This window comes from Pseudophryne corroboree, unplaced genomic scaffold (genome assembly GCF_028390025.1).
Source record: "Pseudophryne corroboree isolate aPseCor3 unplaced genomic scaffold, aPseCor3.hap2 scaffold_360, whole genome shotgun sequence".
Classification (NCBI taxonomy): Eukaryota; Metazoa; Chordata; class Amphibia; order Anura; family Myobatrachidae; genus Pseudophryne; species Pseudophryne corroboree.
The window spans coordinates 19,621-33,829 of record NW_026970015.1 but is presented as its reverse complement, the minus strand read 5'-3'; positions in this window follow the sequence as shown (position 1 = coordinate 33,829).

Below are 14,209 nucleotides of genomic sequence, written 5' to 3'. Positions count from 1 at the left end.
CGCAGTTGGTCCCAATGACGCGGTTGTTGTTTCTGGGAGTCATACTGGACACAGAAGAGGCTTTCTTCCAGTGGAAAGGCTATGGAGTTCCAGAGTCTGGTCAAACAAATTCTGAAACCAGCAAGAGTGTTAATCCATCAATGCATTCTGTTGCTGGGGAAGATGGTTGCGGCCTACGAGGCCATTCAGTTTGGCAGGTTCCATGCCAGAGTGTTCCAGTGGGACCTGTTGGACAAGTGGTCCGGATCCCACCTACACATGCACCGGAGGATAATCCAGTCTTCCAAGACCAGAATCTTACTCCATTGGTGGCTGCACAGTTCTCACCTCCTAGAGGGGCGATGGTTCGGGATCCAGGACTGGATCCTAGGGACCAAGGATGCAACCCTCCGAGGCTGGGGAGCAGTCACACAGGGGGAAAACATCCAAGGAAGATGGTCAAGTCAGGAAAGTTTTCTCCACATAAATGTTCTGGAGTTAAGGGCCATTTAATAACTGCAGACACAGTACGCACTGGGACGGGTGCCCAGCATCCTCTACGGACTAAGAGAAAAGGATTTACCGGTAGGTATTAAAATCCTATTTTCTCTAACGTCCTAGAGGATGCTGGGGACTCCGTAAGAACCATGGGGATAGATAGGCTCCGCAGGAGACATGGGTACTTTAAGAAAGACTTTAGTTCTGGGTGTGCACTGGCTCCTCCCTCTATGCCCCTCCTCCAGACCTCAGTTTGATACTGTGCCCAGTGGAGACTGGGTGCTTTTCAGGAGCTCTCCTGAGCTTTCTGACAGAAAGTATTTTGTTAGGTTTTTAATTTTCAGGGAGCACTGCTGGCAACAGACTCCCTCATCGAGGGACTGAGGGGAGAGAAGCAGCCCTACTCTCTGAGTTGCAAGGTCCTGCTTCTTAGGCTACTGGACACCATTAGCTCCAGAGGGATTGGTACGCAGGATCTCACCCTCGCCGTCCGTCCCAGAGTCGCGCCTCCGTCCCCCTTGCAGAGCCGGAAGATAGAAGCCGGGTGAGTATGAGAAGGAAAGAAGACTTCAGAGGCGGCAGAAGACTTCATGATCTTCACTGAAGTAACGCACAGCACTGCAGCTGTGCGCCATTGCTCCCATACACCTCACACACTCCGGTCACTGTAAGGGTGCAGGGCGCAGGGGGGGGGGGGCACCCTGGGCAGCAATATAAACCTCTTTTTGGCAAAAATATAACACATATACAGCGGGGCACTGTATATATGTATGAGCCCCCGCCAATTTTACAGTTTAAGCGGGACAGAAGCCTGCCGCCGAGGGTGCGGGGCTTCTCCCTCAGCACTCACCAGCGCCATTTTTTCTTCACAGCACCGCTGAGAGGAAGCTCCCCGGACTCTCCCCTGCTTATACCACGGTAGACAAGAGAGTTGAAAAGAGGGGGGGGGGGGCACATAATTTGGCGCAAATTACATGCTGCAGTACTACTGGGCAAACATTAAGTTACTGTGTATTCCTGGGTTATATAGCGCTGGGGTGTGTGCTGGCATACTCTCTCTCTGTCTCTCCAAAGGGCCTTGTGGGGAAACTGTCTTCAGAAAAAGCATTCCCTGTGTGTGTGGTGTGTCGGTACACATGTGTCGACATGTCTGAGGAAGAAGGCTATATTAGAGAGGAGCAGGAGCAAATGAATGTGGTGTCTCCGCCGACAGCTGATTGGATGGATATGTGGAATGTTTTAAATGCTAGTGTAAACTCATTGCACAAAAGATTAGACAAGGCTGAAGCTTTGGGACAGTCAGGGTCTCAACCCATGCCTGATCCTATGTTGCAGGGACTGTCAGGGTCTCATAAGCGCCCACTATCCCAGATTGTTGACACAGATACAGACACGGATTCTGACTCCAGTGTCGATTACGATGATGCAAAGTTACAGCCAAAATTGGCAAAATCCATTCGATATATGATTATGGCAATAAAAGATGTTTTGCACATCAGAGAGGAACCCCCTGTCCCTGACAAGAGGTTACATATGTACAAGGTGAAAAAGCCTGAGGTAACCTTTGAGGGGGTCACACGAGCTGAACGAGTTATGTGAAAAAGCTTGGGAATCTCCAGATAAAAGACTGCAGATTTCCAAAAGGATTCTTATGGCGTATCCTTTCCCATCAATGGATAGGTTACGATGGGAATCCTCCCCTAGGGTGGACAAAGCATTAACACGCTTATCCAAGAAGGTAGCCCTCCCGTCCCAGTATACGGCTACCCTCAAAGAGTCTGCTGACCGCAAACAGGAGATTACCCTGAAGTCCATTTATACACATTCAGGTACCTTACTCAGACCGGCAATTGCGTCGGCCTGGGTGTGTAGTGCTGTAGCGGCATGGACGGATACCTTATCTGAGGGGATGGATACCCTAGATAAGGATACTATTTTATTGACCCTGGGGCATATAAGAGATGCTGTCCTATATATGTGTGTATGCAAACTACAGGTGGTGCTGCAGGGCTCACACCCTTTTACTTGTCTTGTAGAGCAACTCTGGAGCTGTTTCTGGGTCCAGCTGCTGCAAGAAATCAGCTTGAATGCTTCAGGGGCTGGGGCATGGCCAACATGAGCCCACACTGATGGGGGGTGGGGGTGTATAAAGCGATTTAGGGGTCATCCAAGCGCAACCCCACAAAGGCCGCCATGCCCTGCGTGACCCTTTTCTCTTTTCATATGCAGACGAGGGTTGCAGCCAACTATGCCCACTGCTTGGATGACATCACTATATGCAAATCCATCTGCTGCAGGCCTTCCCCCAGGAATGCTTGCAGTAGTTGTTGCATTTGGTTTGTTGTTTGGGGGTGCTTCAGTATTAGGCAGCCTTCTGCCCTCCCACATTCGTCTGAAAATGTGTTCTCCCTGCAGTTGTTGTTCCCAGATGAGAGTTCCCTTGTGCTTCCTCAGTTGAATCTCCTTAACTTGACAGGGGTGTGCCCGAGCAGCCGCCCTCCACAGCCCTATCCCAACACATACTTATCTTGCATATGAGATCTCTTGATCATGAAGATAGTTCTCACAGGGTGAGGTTCATCCATTACATTTTAAAGTAGGAAGGTACAAATTACATATTCAAATTACATATATGTGCTGGATTCAAATGTTTTCCCCCCTTCCTTTCTCAATTGTGCCCATCAGCAGCTATTCTAATGTTGCTGCCAATGGGTGTGACGCATTCATTTCTTCTGTGGGGTACACTGGACTCCACAAGGATTCACATTGTATATGTACACCAGAGTAGGATCTTGATCTGAGGCACCAACAGGCTCAAAGCTTTTGACTGTTCCCAAGATGCTCAGCGCCCCCTCCTCTATAACCTCGCTTCCATGAACAGGGAGCTCAGTTTGTAGTTGGTGCCTTCAGTAGCAGGCCACTTAACAGGGGGCTGCCTCAGGCAGCCTATTCTTAGCTATTAATTTTGGCAAGAAAAGAAGAACTTTTTTTATAAGAATCTACAAGGGCTGCAGCAGGCTAGGTCTAATAGACCTCTTTACTGCAGCTCCATCACTCCCAGTGGCGCAGTATACTCCCGTGCCCCGGTTGCTGGGTCACTGCAGCGGAGGCTCCGGTTTCTTCCTAAGGTCAGTCACACACACACCGCCCTCCGGGATCACGAGGCCGCTGATGGGGGCGGGCCGTGTGCGCACTGGCGTGGACACTGATTACTGGGCAGCCGCTCCACTAGCCACCTTGACAGGCAGAGGCGGTCACTGGGCAGGAGGAGTCGGGCCAGCGGCGTTGTGCCGCCATTTTGGGGGCACAGTCAGGACAACGCAGACATGACCGGACCGTATGGGGGCGGGCTGTGACGGCTGCGTGACCCGGACAGCAACGGGCCTTATTTACTAAAATCTCAGATAAATTTTATGGCATTTATGTGCAGTCTAGTTTGCACAGTTGATAGAGTGTTGATCTTGCACTATCAATGTAAGCCTCACATAGGTTTGATACACATGTAAGTTTGTTTTTATTTTACTACATTGTGGTTTGTGGCTCTATACCATGTAATGCATGTCTTTTAACAGTAGTCAAGTCTTCCAATGTGCTTGTTAGTGAAACCCAATAGATAGCTTTATTTTATTTTGTTTCTTCAAATATTGAATGCATATGTCTTATAACTTTTTTTTTTTCAATATACAGGTTGAGTATCTGTATATACATTTTTATTATAAGATTTTCAATGACAGAAGTACATCCAAGTTGCAGATTATGGATTGTGAAGGACAAATCAACCATATAAACAATTTAAGCAATTTAAATTGCATGCAGGTAGTAGAATATCAAACTCCTTGGATGAGAGTTGGTCGTAATAAACTAGGATAGAAAAGAATAAAGTAGAAAATAAGATTTTAAACCTACCGGTAAATCTTTTTCTCGTAGTCCGTAGAGGATGCTGGGGACTCCGTAAGGACCATGGGGATAGACGGGCTCCACAGGAGACATGGGCACTTTAAGAAAGACTTTAATTCTGGGTGTGCACTGGCTCCTCCCTCTATGCCACAGTTAGAGAAACTGTGCCCAGAGGAGACGGACAGTATGAGGAAAGGATTTTGTTAATCCAGGGCAAGATTCATACCAGCCACACCAATCACACCGTATAACTTGTGATAAACTACCCAGTTATCAGTATGAAAAAACAACATAGCATCAGTGCAGGACCGATGCAACTATAACATAACCCTTATTGAAGCAATAACTATATACAAGTATTGCAGAAGTAGTCCGCACTTGGGACGGGCGCCCAGCATCCTCTACGGACTACGAGAAAAAGATTTACCAGTAGGTTTAAAATCTTATTTTCTCTAACGTCCTAGAGGATGCTGGGGACTCCGTAAGGACCATGGGGATTATACCAAAACGGGCGGGAGAGTGCGGATGACTCTGCAGCACCGATTGAGCAAACATGAGTTCCTCCTCAGCCAGGGTATCAAACTTATAGTATTTTGCAAAGGTGTGTGAACCCGACCAAGTAGCAGCTTGACACAGCTGTAGTGCCGAGACCCCTCGGGCAGCCGCCCAAGAAGAGCCCACTTTCCTCGTGGAATGGGCCTTGACCGATTTCAGTAACTGCAATCCAGCCATAGAATGCGCTTGCTGAATCGTGTTACAAATCCGGCGAGCAATAGCCTGCTTTGAAGCAGGGGCACCAATCTTGTTGGTTGCATACAGGACAAACAGCGCTTCAGTTTTCCTGACTCTAGCCGTCCTGGCCACGTAAATTTTCAAAGCCCTAACCACATCAAGTAACTCGGAATCCTCCAAGTCACGCGTAGCCACAGGCACCACAATAGGTTGGTTCATATGAAAAGATGAGACCACTTTTGGTAGGAATTGAGGACGGGTCTGCATTTCCGCTCTATCCACATGGAATACCAAATATGGGCTTTTATGTGACAAAGCCGCTAATTCCGACACTCGCCTAGCCGAAGCCAAGGCTAATAACATGACCACCTTCCATGTGAGATATTTTAACTCCACTGTTTTAAGTGGTTCAAACCAGTGTAATTTTAGAAAACTTAACACCACGTTAAGGTCCCAAGGTGCCACCGGAGGCACAAAAGGAGGCTGAATATGCAGCACTCCTTTTACAAAAGTCTGAACTTCTGGAAGAGAAGCCAATTCTTTTTGAAAGAAAATGGATAAGGCCGAAATCTGGACCTTAATAGAGCCTAATTTTAGGCCCAAATTCACTCCAGTTTGTAGGAAGTGAAGGAAACGGCCCAGATGGAATTCTTCCGTAGGAGCATTCCTGGCCTCACACCAAGAAACATAATTTCGCCATATACGGTGTAATGTTTTAACGTTACATCCTTCCTAGCCTTTATCAGCGTAGGGATGACCTCAACCGGAATGCTAGGATCCGGCATTCAACCGCCATGCCGTCAAACGCAGCCGCGGTAAGTCTTGGAACAGACAGGGCCCCTGATGCAACAGGTCCTGTCTTAGAGGGAGAGGCCACAGATCTTCTGTGAGCATTTCCTGCAGATCCGGATACCAGGTCCTCCGTGGCCAATCTGGAACAATGAGGATTGTTCTCACTCCTCTTTGTCTTATTATCCTCAACACCTTGGGTACGAGAGGAAGAGGAGGAAATACCGACCGGAACACCCACAGTGTCACTAGGGCGTCTACAGCTACTGCCTGAGGGTCTCTTGACCTTGCGCAATACCTCTGTAGCTTTTTGTTGAGCCGGGACGGCATCATGTCTATCTGTGGCAGTTCCCACCGACTTGTAATCTGTGCAAAGACTTCCTGATGAAGTCCCCACTCTCCCGGATGTAGGTCGTGTCTGCTGAGGATGTCTGCTTCCCAGTTGTCCACTCCCGGAATGAACACTGCTGACAGTGCGCTTGCGTGATTCTCCACCCAGCGAAGAATTCTGGTGGCTTGTGCCATCGCCACTCTGCTTCTTGTGCCGCCTTGGCGGTTTACATGAGCCACTGCGGTGACGTTGTCTGACTGGATCAGAACCGGTTGGTCGCAAAGTAAGGTCTCCGCTTGACGTAGGGCGTTGTATATGGCCCTTAGTTCCAGGATGTTGATGTGAAGACAAGTCTCTTGACTTGACCAAAGACCTTGGAAATTTCTTCCCTGTGTGACTGCTCCCCAACCTTGGAGGCTTGCGTCTGTGGTCACCAGGATCCAGCCCTGAATGCTGAATCTGCATCCCTCGAGAAGGTGAGCACTCTGCAGCCACCACAAGAGTGATACCCTGACCCTGGGGGACAGGGTGATCAACCAATGCATCTGTAAATGTGACCCGGACCACTTGTCCAGTAGGTCCCATTGGAAAGTCCTCGCATGGAACCTGCCGAATGGAATGGCCTCGTATGATGCCACCATCTTTCCCAGGACTCGAGTGCAGTGATGCACTGACACCTGTTTTGGTTTCAATAGGTTCCTGACAAGAGTCATGAGTTCCTGGGCCTTTTCTATCAGGAGATAAACCTTCTTCTGGTCTGTGTCCAGAATCATGCCCAAGAAAGACAGACGAGTAGTAGGAATCAACTGCGACTTCGGGATATTGAGAATCCAGCCGTGTTGCTGTAACACTTTCAGTGAAAGTGATACGCTGTTCAGCAACTGCTCTCTTGATCTCGCTTTTATGAGATCGCCCAAGTACGGGATAATTGTGACACCTTGCTTGCACAGGAGCACCATCATTTCCGCCATTACCTTGGTGAAAATTCTCAGGGCCATGGAGAGACCAAACAGCAACGTCTGAAATTGGCAATGACAGTCCTGTACCGCAAATCTGAGTTACGCCTGATGAGGTGGATAAATGGGGACATGAAGGTATGCATCCTGTACACAAATGCGGACAACAGGTGTCAAGCCGTGTGTTGCCTTTGTCAAGCTGTAATAAGTAGGGATAAGGACGTTAACCACCTCGGAACATCCTCCCTTATACGTCACCTGCAGCGCATTCATCATAAGTCAGTGACAAGTTCAAAAACTTTGGATGACAGCGGAAGCAGTCCACTAACCACTAAATCCCTTCCTCTTGTAACCAAGCTCCTGCAAACCACACCACCAACTCCCTCAGTGTCAATTTCCTCCTTAGACAGGAGAGCCAATAGTCCTGCAGGCCATGTCACTGGCAAGTCTGACGAGTCCTCTCCTGCCTGGGATTCCTCCGATGCATCCTTGAGTGTAACGCCTACTGCTGCTGGCGCTGCTGTTGTTGCTGCTGGGAGTCGATCGTCATCCCAGAGGGGAAGTCGGAAGACCACTTGTACTTCTTCCAGTAAGCAATTGACTGTCCAACAGTCCTTTGCGAGGAAGATGAAATATCACAGCAGTCATCCTGCTGCAAAGCGGATAACTCAGGTCTGGGTGGTGAAAAACGTGGTTCCGGTATCCATCGTTAATTTAGAGGCAACTAGAGACTTGATTGAGGTACTGTGTCCACGGTACCAAATACCCTCTAGGTTCCATTTCTCTAGGCAGGCGATACCGAAAATGTACACAGACCTCAGAAAAAGAGTCACCAGTGTCCTAAAAAATGCAGTTGTACCCAATGTCCACTTGTCTGTGGTTAAGTGGAGCAGGGCAAACTCAGGACTATATGACTGTGACAGCCCACTGGGTAGATGTATTGCCTCCCGCAGCAAGAACAGCAGCGGCGGCACCAGTAGCAGCATCTCGCAATTGCCAACTCGTTCCTAGGCAGGCTACGCTTTGTATCACCGCTTTCCATAAGAGGCACACAGCTGACAACCTCTTACGGAAACTGAGGAACATCATCGCAGAATGGCTTACCCCAATTGAACTCTCCTGGGGATTTGTGACATCGGACAACGCCACCAATATTGTGCGTGCATTACATCTGGGCAAATTCCAGCACGTCCCATGTTTTGCACATACATTGAACTTGGTGGTGCAGAATTATTTAAAAAACGACAGGGGCGTGCAAGAGATGCTGTCGGTGGCCCGAAGAATTGCGGGCCACTTTCTGCCTTCAGCCACCGCATGCCGAAGACTGGAGCACCACCAAACATTCCTGAACCTGCCCTGCCATCATCTGAAGCAAGAGGTGGTAACGAGGTGGAATTCAACCCTCTATATGCTTCAGAGGATGGAGGAGCAGCAAAAGGCCATTCAAGCCTATACATCTGCCCACGATATAGGCAAAGGAGGGGGAATGCACCTGACTCAAGCGCAGTGGAGAATGATTTCAACGTTGTGCAAGGTTCTGCAACCCTTTGAACTTTCCACACGTGAAGTCAGTTCAGACACTGCCAGCCTGAGTCAGGTCATTCCCCTCATCAGGCTTTTGCAGAAGAAGCTGGAGACATTGAAGGAGGAGCTAAAACAGAGCGATTCAACTAGGCATGTGGGACTTGTGGATGGAGCCCTTAATTTGCTTAACCAGGATTCAATCTGTTGAAATCAGAGCACTACATTTTGGCCGCCGTGCTCGATCCTAGATTTAAAACCTACATTGTATCTCTCTTTCCGGCAGACACAAGTCTGCAGAGGTTCAAAGACCTGCTGGTGAGAAAATTGTCAAGTCAAGCGGAACGTGACCCGTCAACAGCTCCTCCTTCACATTCTCCCGCAACTGGGGGTGCGAGGAAAAGGCTAAGAATTCCGAGCCCACCCGCTGGCGGTGATGCAGGGCAGTCTGGAGTGAGTGCTGACATCTGGTCCAGACTGAAGGACCTGGCAACGATTACTGACATGTCGTCTACTGTCACTGCATATGATTCTGTCACCTTTGAAAGAATGGTGGAGAAAAAGAGGCAATTTGGAGGCCCTTGCACAAACTGGCTTTATTCTACCTAAGTTGCCCTCCCTCCAGTGTGTACTCCGAAAGAGTGTTTAGTGCGGCCGCTCACCTTGTCAGCAATCGGCGTACAAGGTTACTTCCAGAAAATGTGGAGAAGATGATGATCATCAAAATTAATTATAATCAATTCCTCCGTGGAGACATTCACCAGCAATTGCCTCCAGAAAGTACACAGGGATCTGAGATGGTGGATTCCAGTGGGGACGAATTAATAATCTGTGAGGAGGGGGATGTACACAGTGAAAGGGGTGAGGAATCGGAGGATGATGAGGTGGACATCTTGCCTCTGTAGAGCCAGTTTGTGCAAGGAGAGATTGATTGATTCTTTTTTGGTGGGGGCCCAAACCAACCAGTCATTTCAGTCAGTCGTGTGGCAGACCCTGTCGCTGAAATGATGGGTTCGTCAATGTTTTTCTTTTCAATCTAAACCCCTGCAGTTTTCTGTAAGCATCTGCTTCGCTATGATGATCAACAAGTCACAAGGGAAAACACTCAGGGCTGGAGGCGTAGATCTTAGGACCAGCTGCTACAAGCATGGCAGAGGTGTCACTATCACTGGTGACACCCAGAGAGGCGGCGAGGGAGATTGTAATGCAGTGCGCGCAGATAAGCAGCGCAATGGTAAAAAGGAGGCATGGTCTCATAGGTAGGGGCGTGGCCTGAATCACCATTTTGTTGCTGCGGGTATCCCGGGGGTTGGGGGCTGTACCCGGGGACTAGTGTGTGAGTGGTGCTGGCTCCTGCACAGTGACAGAAACTGGGTATTGCACGTAATGTCACAGTGAAACACCCATATTCTGTCACTGAAGAAGAGCCGGCACTTTTGTGTCACCCCACTTGGCGGGTGACACTCGGGTGTGTGCCGCAACCCCGTTGTGATGCCACTGACCCATGGGAAGCTTTACGTGGCTTACCCATGTGTTAGTAGCCCCAAGCATCTTTTGTGTTAGTCCCTGAAGAAAAACTTCAAATATTGTTTACAATTTTGTAATCAATGGCCTAATTCAGTAAGGATTGCAAATTCTGCTAAGTAACAGAATTTGCAATCCTTTGGTTCGCATGCTGGGGCCACCCATCACAGGGCATGGCCTCCCAGCATGCCGCCTCCCTTCTTGACCACGCTGAAATTGCAGTCTCAGTGCAGTTCAGCGTGATCATAAAAAATGGGTTAGCCTCCTGTTGGTGCAGACTGTACGTGTGCGCAGGAAGCCGCCACCATTTTTGTGATCGCAACGGCTGCATGTGATGTCATGCAGCCGCTCTGACCACGCATCCTGTTTCTCCGTTGAAGCCCTGCCCCCGCACCGCTCCATCTCCGACTTTGAAATGGAGTGTTGCTGACCCCCCCCCCCAGCATTTTTTTTTTGCCAGCATATTTTTTTTCTCTGCAACCCACTACTAAATTGTGCTTCCTAGCTGTTTTTTATAAAATCACTGAATCAAATCTAACTCTGATTACATCAGAGAAGGCCAGGTACCCTACACAATAAGAGGGGGTTTGAAATTTTGACTTGTCTACTTAAATATCACCAAAATCTGATCACAAGGTCAATTACATTCCTGGGTGGGATTGAACCACCAACCTTGTGGTTAATAGCCTTACACACTAACCAATTGCACCACAGAGACACTTTGCAAAAAGTACATACTGACAAAGGCTAATAAGCATTCATCAAGAACGTTTCCTAGAAAAACTTTAAAAAGTCAATAATCTGGAGAGTTTTTGTAAGATGTTTCTTCCATCAACCAATGAAGAAACACATTGGTACTTTCCCATGATGAGTGAGTGCTTCAGGATCTCTTGCACTTACATGTGCAGCAGAGTACTGCAATGGAAGCATGCTGGGCCCATAACCCAGAGATAGGCAGATTGAAACTATCCTTTGCTATATGCATTTTTTTTGTTAATTAAAGTAATCCAAAACTGGGATTGATATTTTTGCTCTTTTATTTTTACTTAAAGTACAATAACTTTTACCATTTTAATTTGTTTTAATAGTATATTGACAGTATTGTTTTCTTTCAAAAATCCACTTAATTTTCTTTACCCTATTATTAAAATGGTAATTGACAAAAACAAACTACATTGTCACCAGAAGAGCAATACAAAATGTACAAGTGATATATTAAAATCATCTTTCCAGCTTGAATTTCAATGATGCATTTGGGCAACGATTTTGTGAGAAACATCTTCACCCTTAAATAAAGATTTTCTTAATTCCTTACCTGTGTGCTAATTAGATATCACCTTGTTTTCACATTAAACAGACTTCCACATGAGAAAGAAGCAAGGATGCAGTGGCGTTAATGTTTCCTGGTGTCAACCTGTATTATTTCAGTAGACATTGAAATGAGGATGCATCTTGCTGCCTTTCCAATGAAGCAAGTTTAATTTAGTAATAGGTGAAAAACCATCCCTACAAAGGTGTTAATCAGAGACTTGGCTTTGTGGACACTTTTCAGAGAACAAATTTGTTATCATAAAAATAAACCAGAAAATGAAGAGCTGTTTAATCACTCAATTGGATTTTTTTGCCAGCATATTTTTTTTCTCTGCAACCTACTGCTAAATTGTGCTTCCTAGCTGTTTTTTATAAAATCACTGAATCAAATCTAACTCTGATAACATCAGAGAAGGCCAGGTACCCTACACAATAAGAGGGGGTTTGAAATTTTGACTTATCTACTTAAAGATCACCAAAATCTGAACACAAGGTCAATTACGTCCCTGGGTGGGATTGAACCACCAACCTTTTGGTTAATAGCCTTACACACTAACCAATTGCGCCACAGAGACACTTTGCGAAAGTACATACTGACAAAGGCTAATAAGCATTCATCTAGAACGTTTCCTAGAAAAACTTTAAAAAGTCAATAATCTGGAGAGTTTTTGTAAGATGTTTCTTCCATCAACCAATGAAGAAACACATTGGTACTTTCCCATGATGAGTGAGTGCTTCAGGATCTCTTGCACTTACATGTGCAGCAGAGTACTGCAATGGAAGCATGCTGGGCCCATAACCCAGAGGTAGGCAGATTGAAACTATCCTTTGCTATATGCATTTTTTTTGTTAATTAAAGTAATCCAAAACTGGGATTGATATTTTGGCTCTTTTATTTTTACTTAAAGTACAATAACTTTTACCATTTTAATTTGTTTTGATAGTATATTGACAGTATTGTTTTCTTTCAAAAATCCACTTAATTTTCTTTACCCTATTATTAAAATGGTAATTGACAAAAACAAACTACATTGTCACCAGAAGAGCAATACAAAATGTACAAGTGATATATTAAAATCATCTTTCCAGCTTGAATTTCAATGATGCATTGGGGCAACGATTTTGTGAGAAACATCTTCACCCTTAAATAAAGATTTTCTTAATTCCTTACCTGTGTGCTAATTAGATATCACCTTGTTTTCACATTAAACAGACTTCCACATGAGAAAGCAGCAAGGATGCAGTGGCGTTAATGTTTCCTGGTGTCAACCTGTATTATTTCAGTAGACATTGAAATGAGGATGCATCTTGCTGCCTTTCCAATGAAGCAAGTTTAATTTAGTAATAGGTGAAAAACCATCCCTACAAAGGTGTTAATCAGAGACTTGGCTTTGTGGACACTTTTCAGAGAACAAATTTGTTAGCATAAAAATAAAGCCAGAAAATGAAGAGCTGTTTAATCACTCAATTGGATTTTTTTGCCAGCATATTTTTTTTATCTGCAACCCACTGCTAAATTGTGCTTCCTAGCTGTTTTTTATAAAATCACTGAATCAAATCTAACTCTGATTACATCAGAGAAGGCCAGGTACCCTACACAATAAGAGGGGGTTTGAAATTTTGACTTGTCTACTTAAATATCACCAAAATCTGATCACAAGGTCAATTACATTCCTGGGTGGGATTGAACCACCAACCTTTTGTTAATAGCCTTACACACTAACCAATTGCGCCACAGAGACACTTTGCAAAAGAACATACTGACAAAGGCTAATACATTCATCTAGAACGTTTCCTAGAAAAACTTTAAAAAGTCAATAATCTGGAGAGTTTTTGTAAGATGTTTCTTCCATCAACCAACGAAGAAACACATTGGTACTTTCCCATGATGAGTGAGTGCTTCAGGATCTCTTGCACTTACATGTGCAGCAGAGTACTGCAATGGAAGCATGCTGGGCCCATAACCCAGAGGTAGGCAGATTGAAATTATCCTTTGCTATATGCATTTTTTTGTTAATTAAAGTAATTCAAAACTGGGATTGATATTTTTGCTCTTTTATTTTTACTTAAAGTACAATAACTTTTACCATTTTAATTTGTTTTAATAGTATATTGACAGTATTGTTTTCTTTCAAAAATCCACTTAATTTTCTTTACCCTATTATTAAAATGGTAATTGACAAAAACAAACTACATTGTCACCAGAAGAGCAATACAAAATGTACAAGTGATATATTAAAATCATCTTTCCAGCTTGAATTTCAATGATGCATTGGGGCAACGATTTTGTGAGAAACATCTTCACCCTTAAATAAAGATTTTCTTAATTCCTTACCTGTGTGCTAATTAGATATCACCTTGTTTTCACATTAAACAGACTTCCACATGAGAAAGCAGCAAGGATGCAGTGGCGTTAATGTTTCCTGGTGTCAACCTGTATTATTTCAGTAGACATTGAAATGAGGATGCATCTTGCTGCCTTTCCAATGAAGCAAGTTTAATTTAGTAATAGGTGAAAAACCATCCCTACAAAGGTGTTAATCAGAGACTTGGCTTTGTGGACACTTTTCAGAGAACAAATTTGTTAGCATAAAAATAAAGCCAGAAATGAAGAGCTGTTTAATCACTCAATTGGATTTTTTTGCCAGCATATTTCTTTTTCTCTGCAACC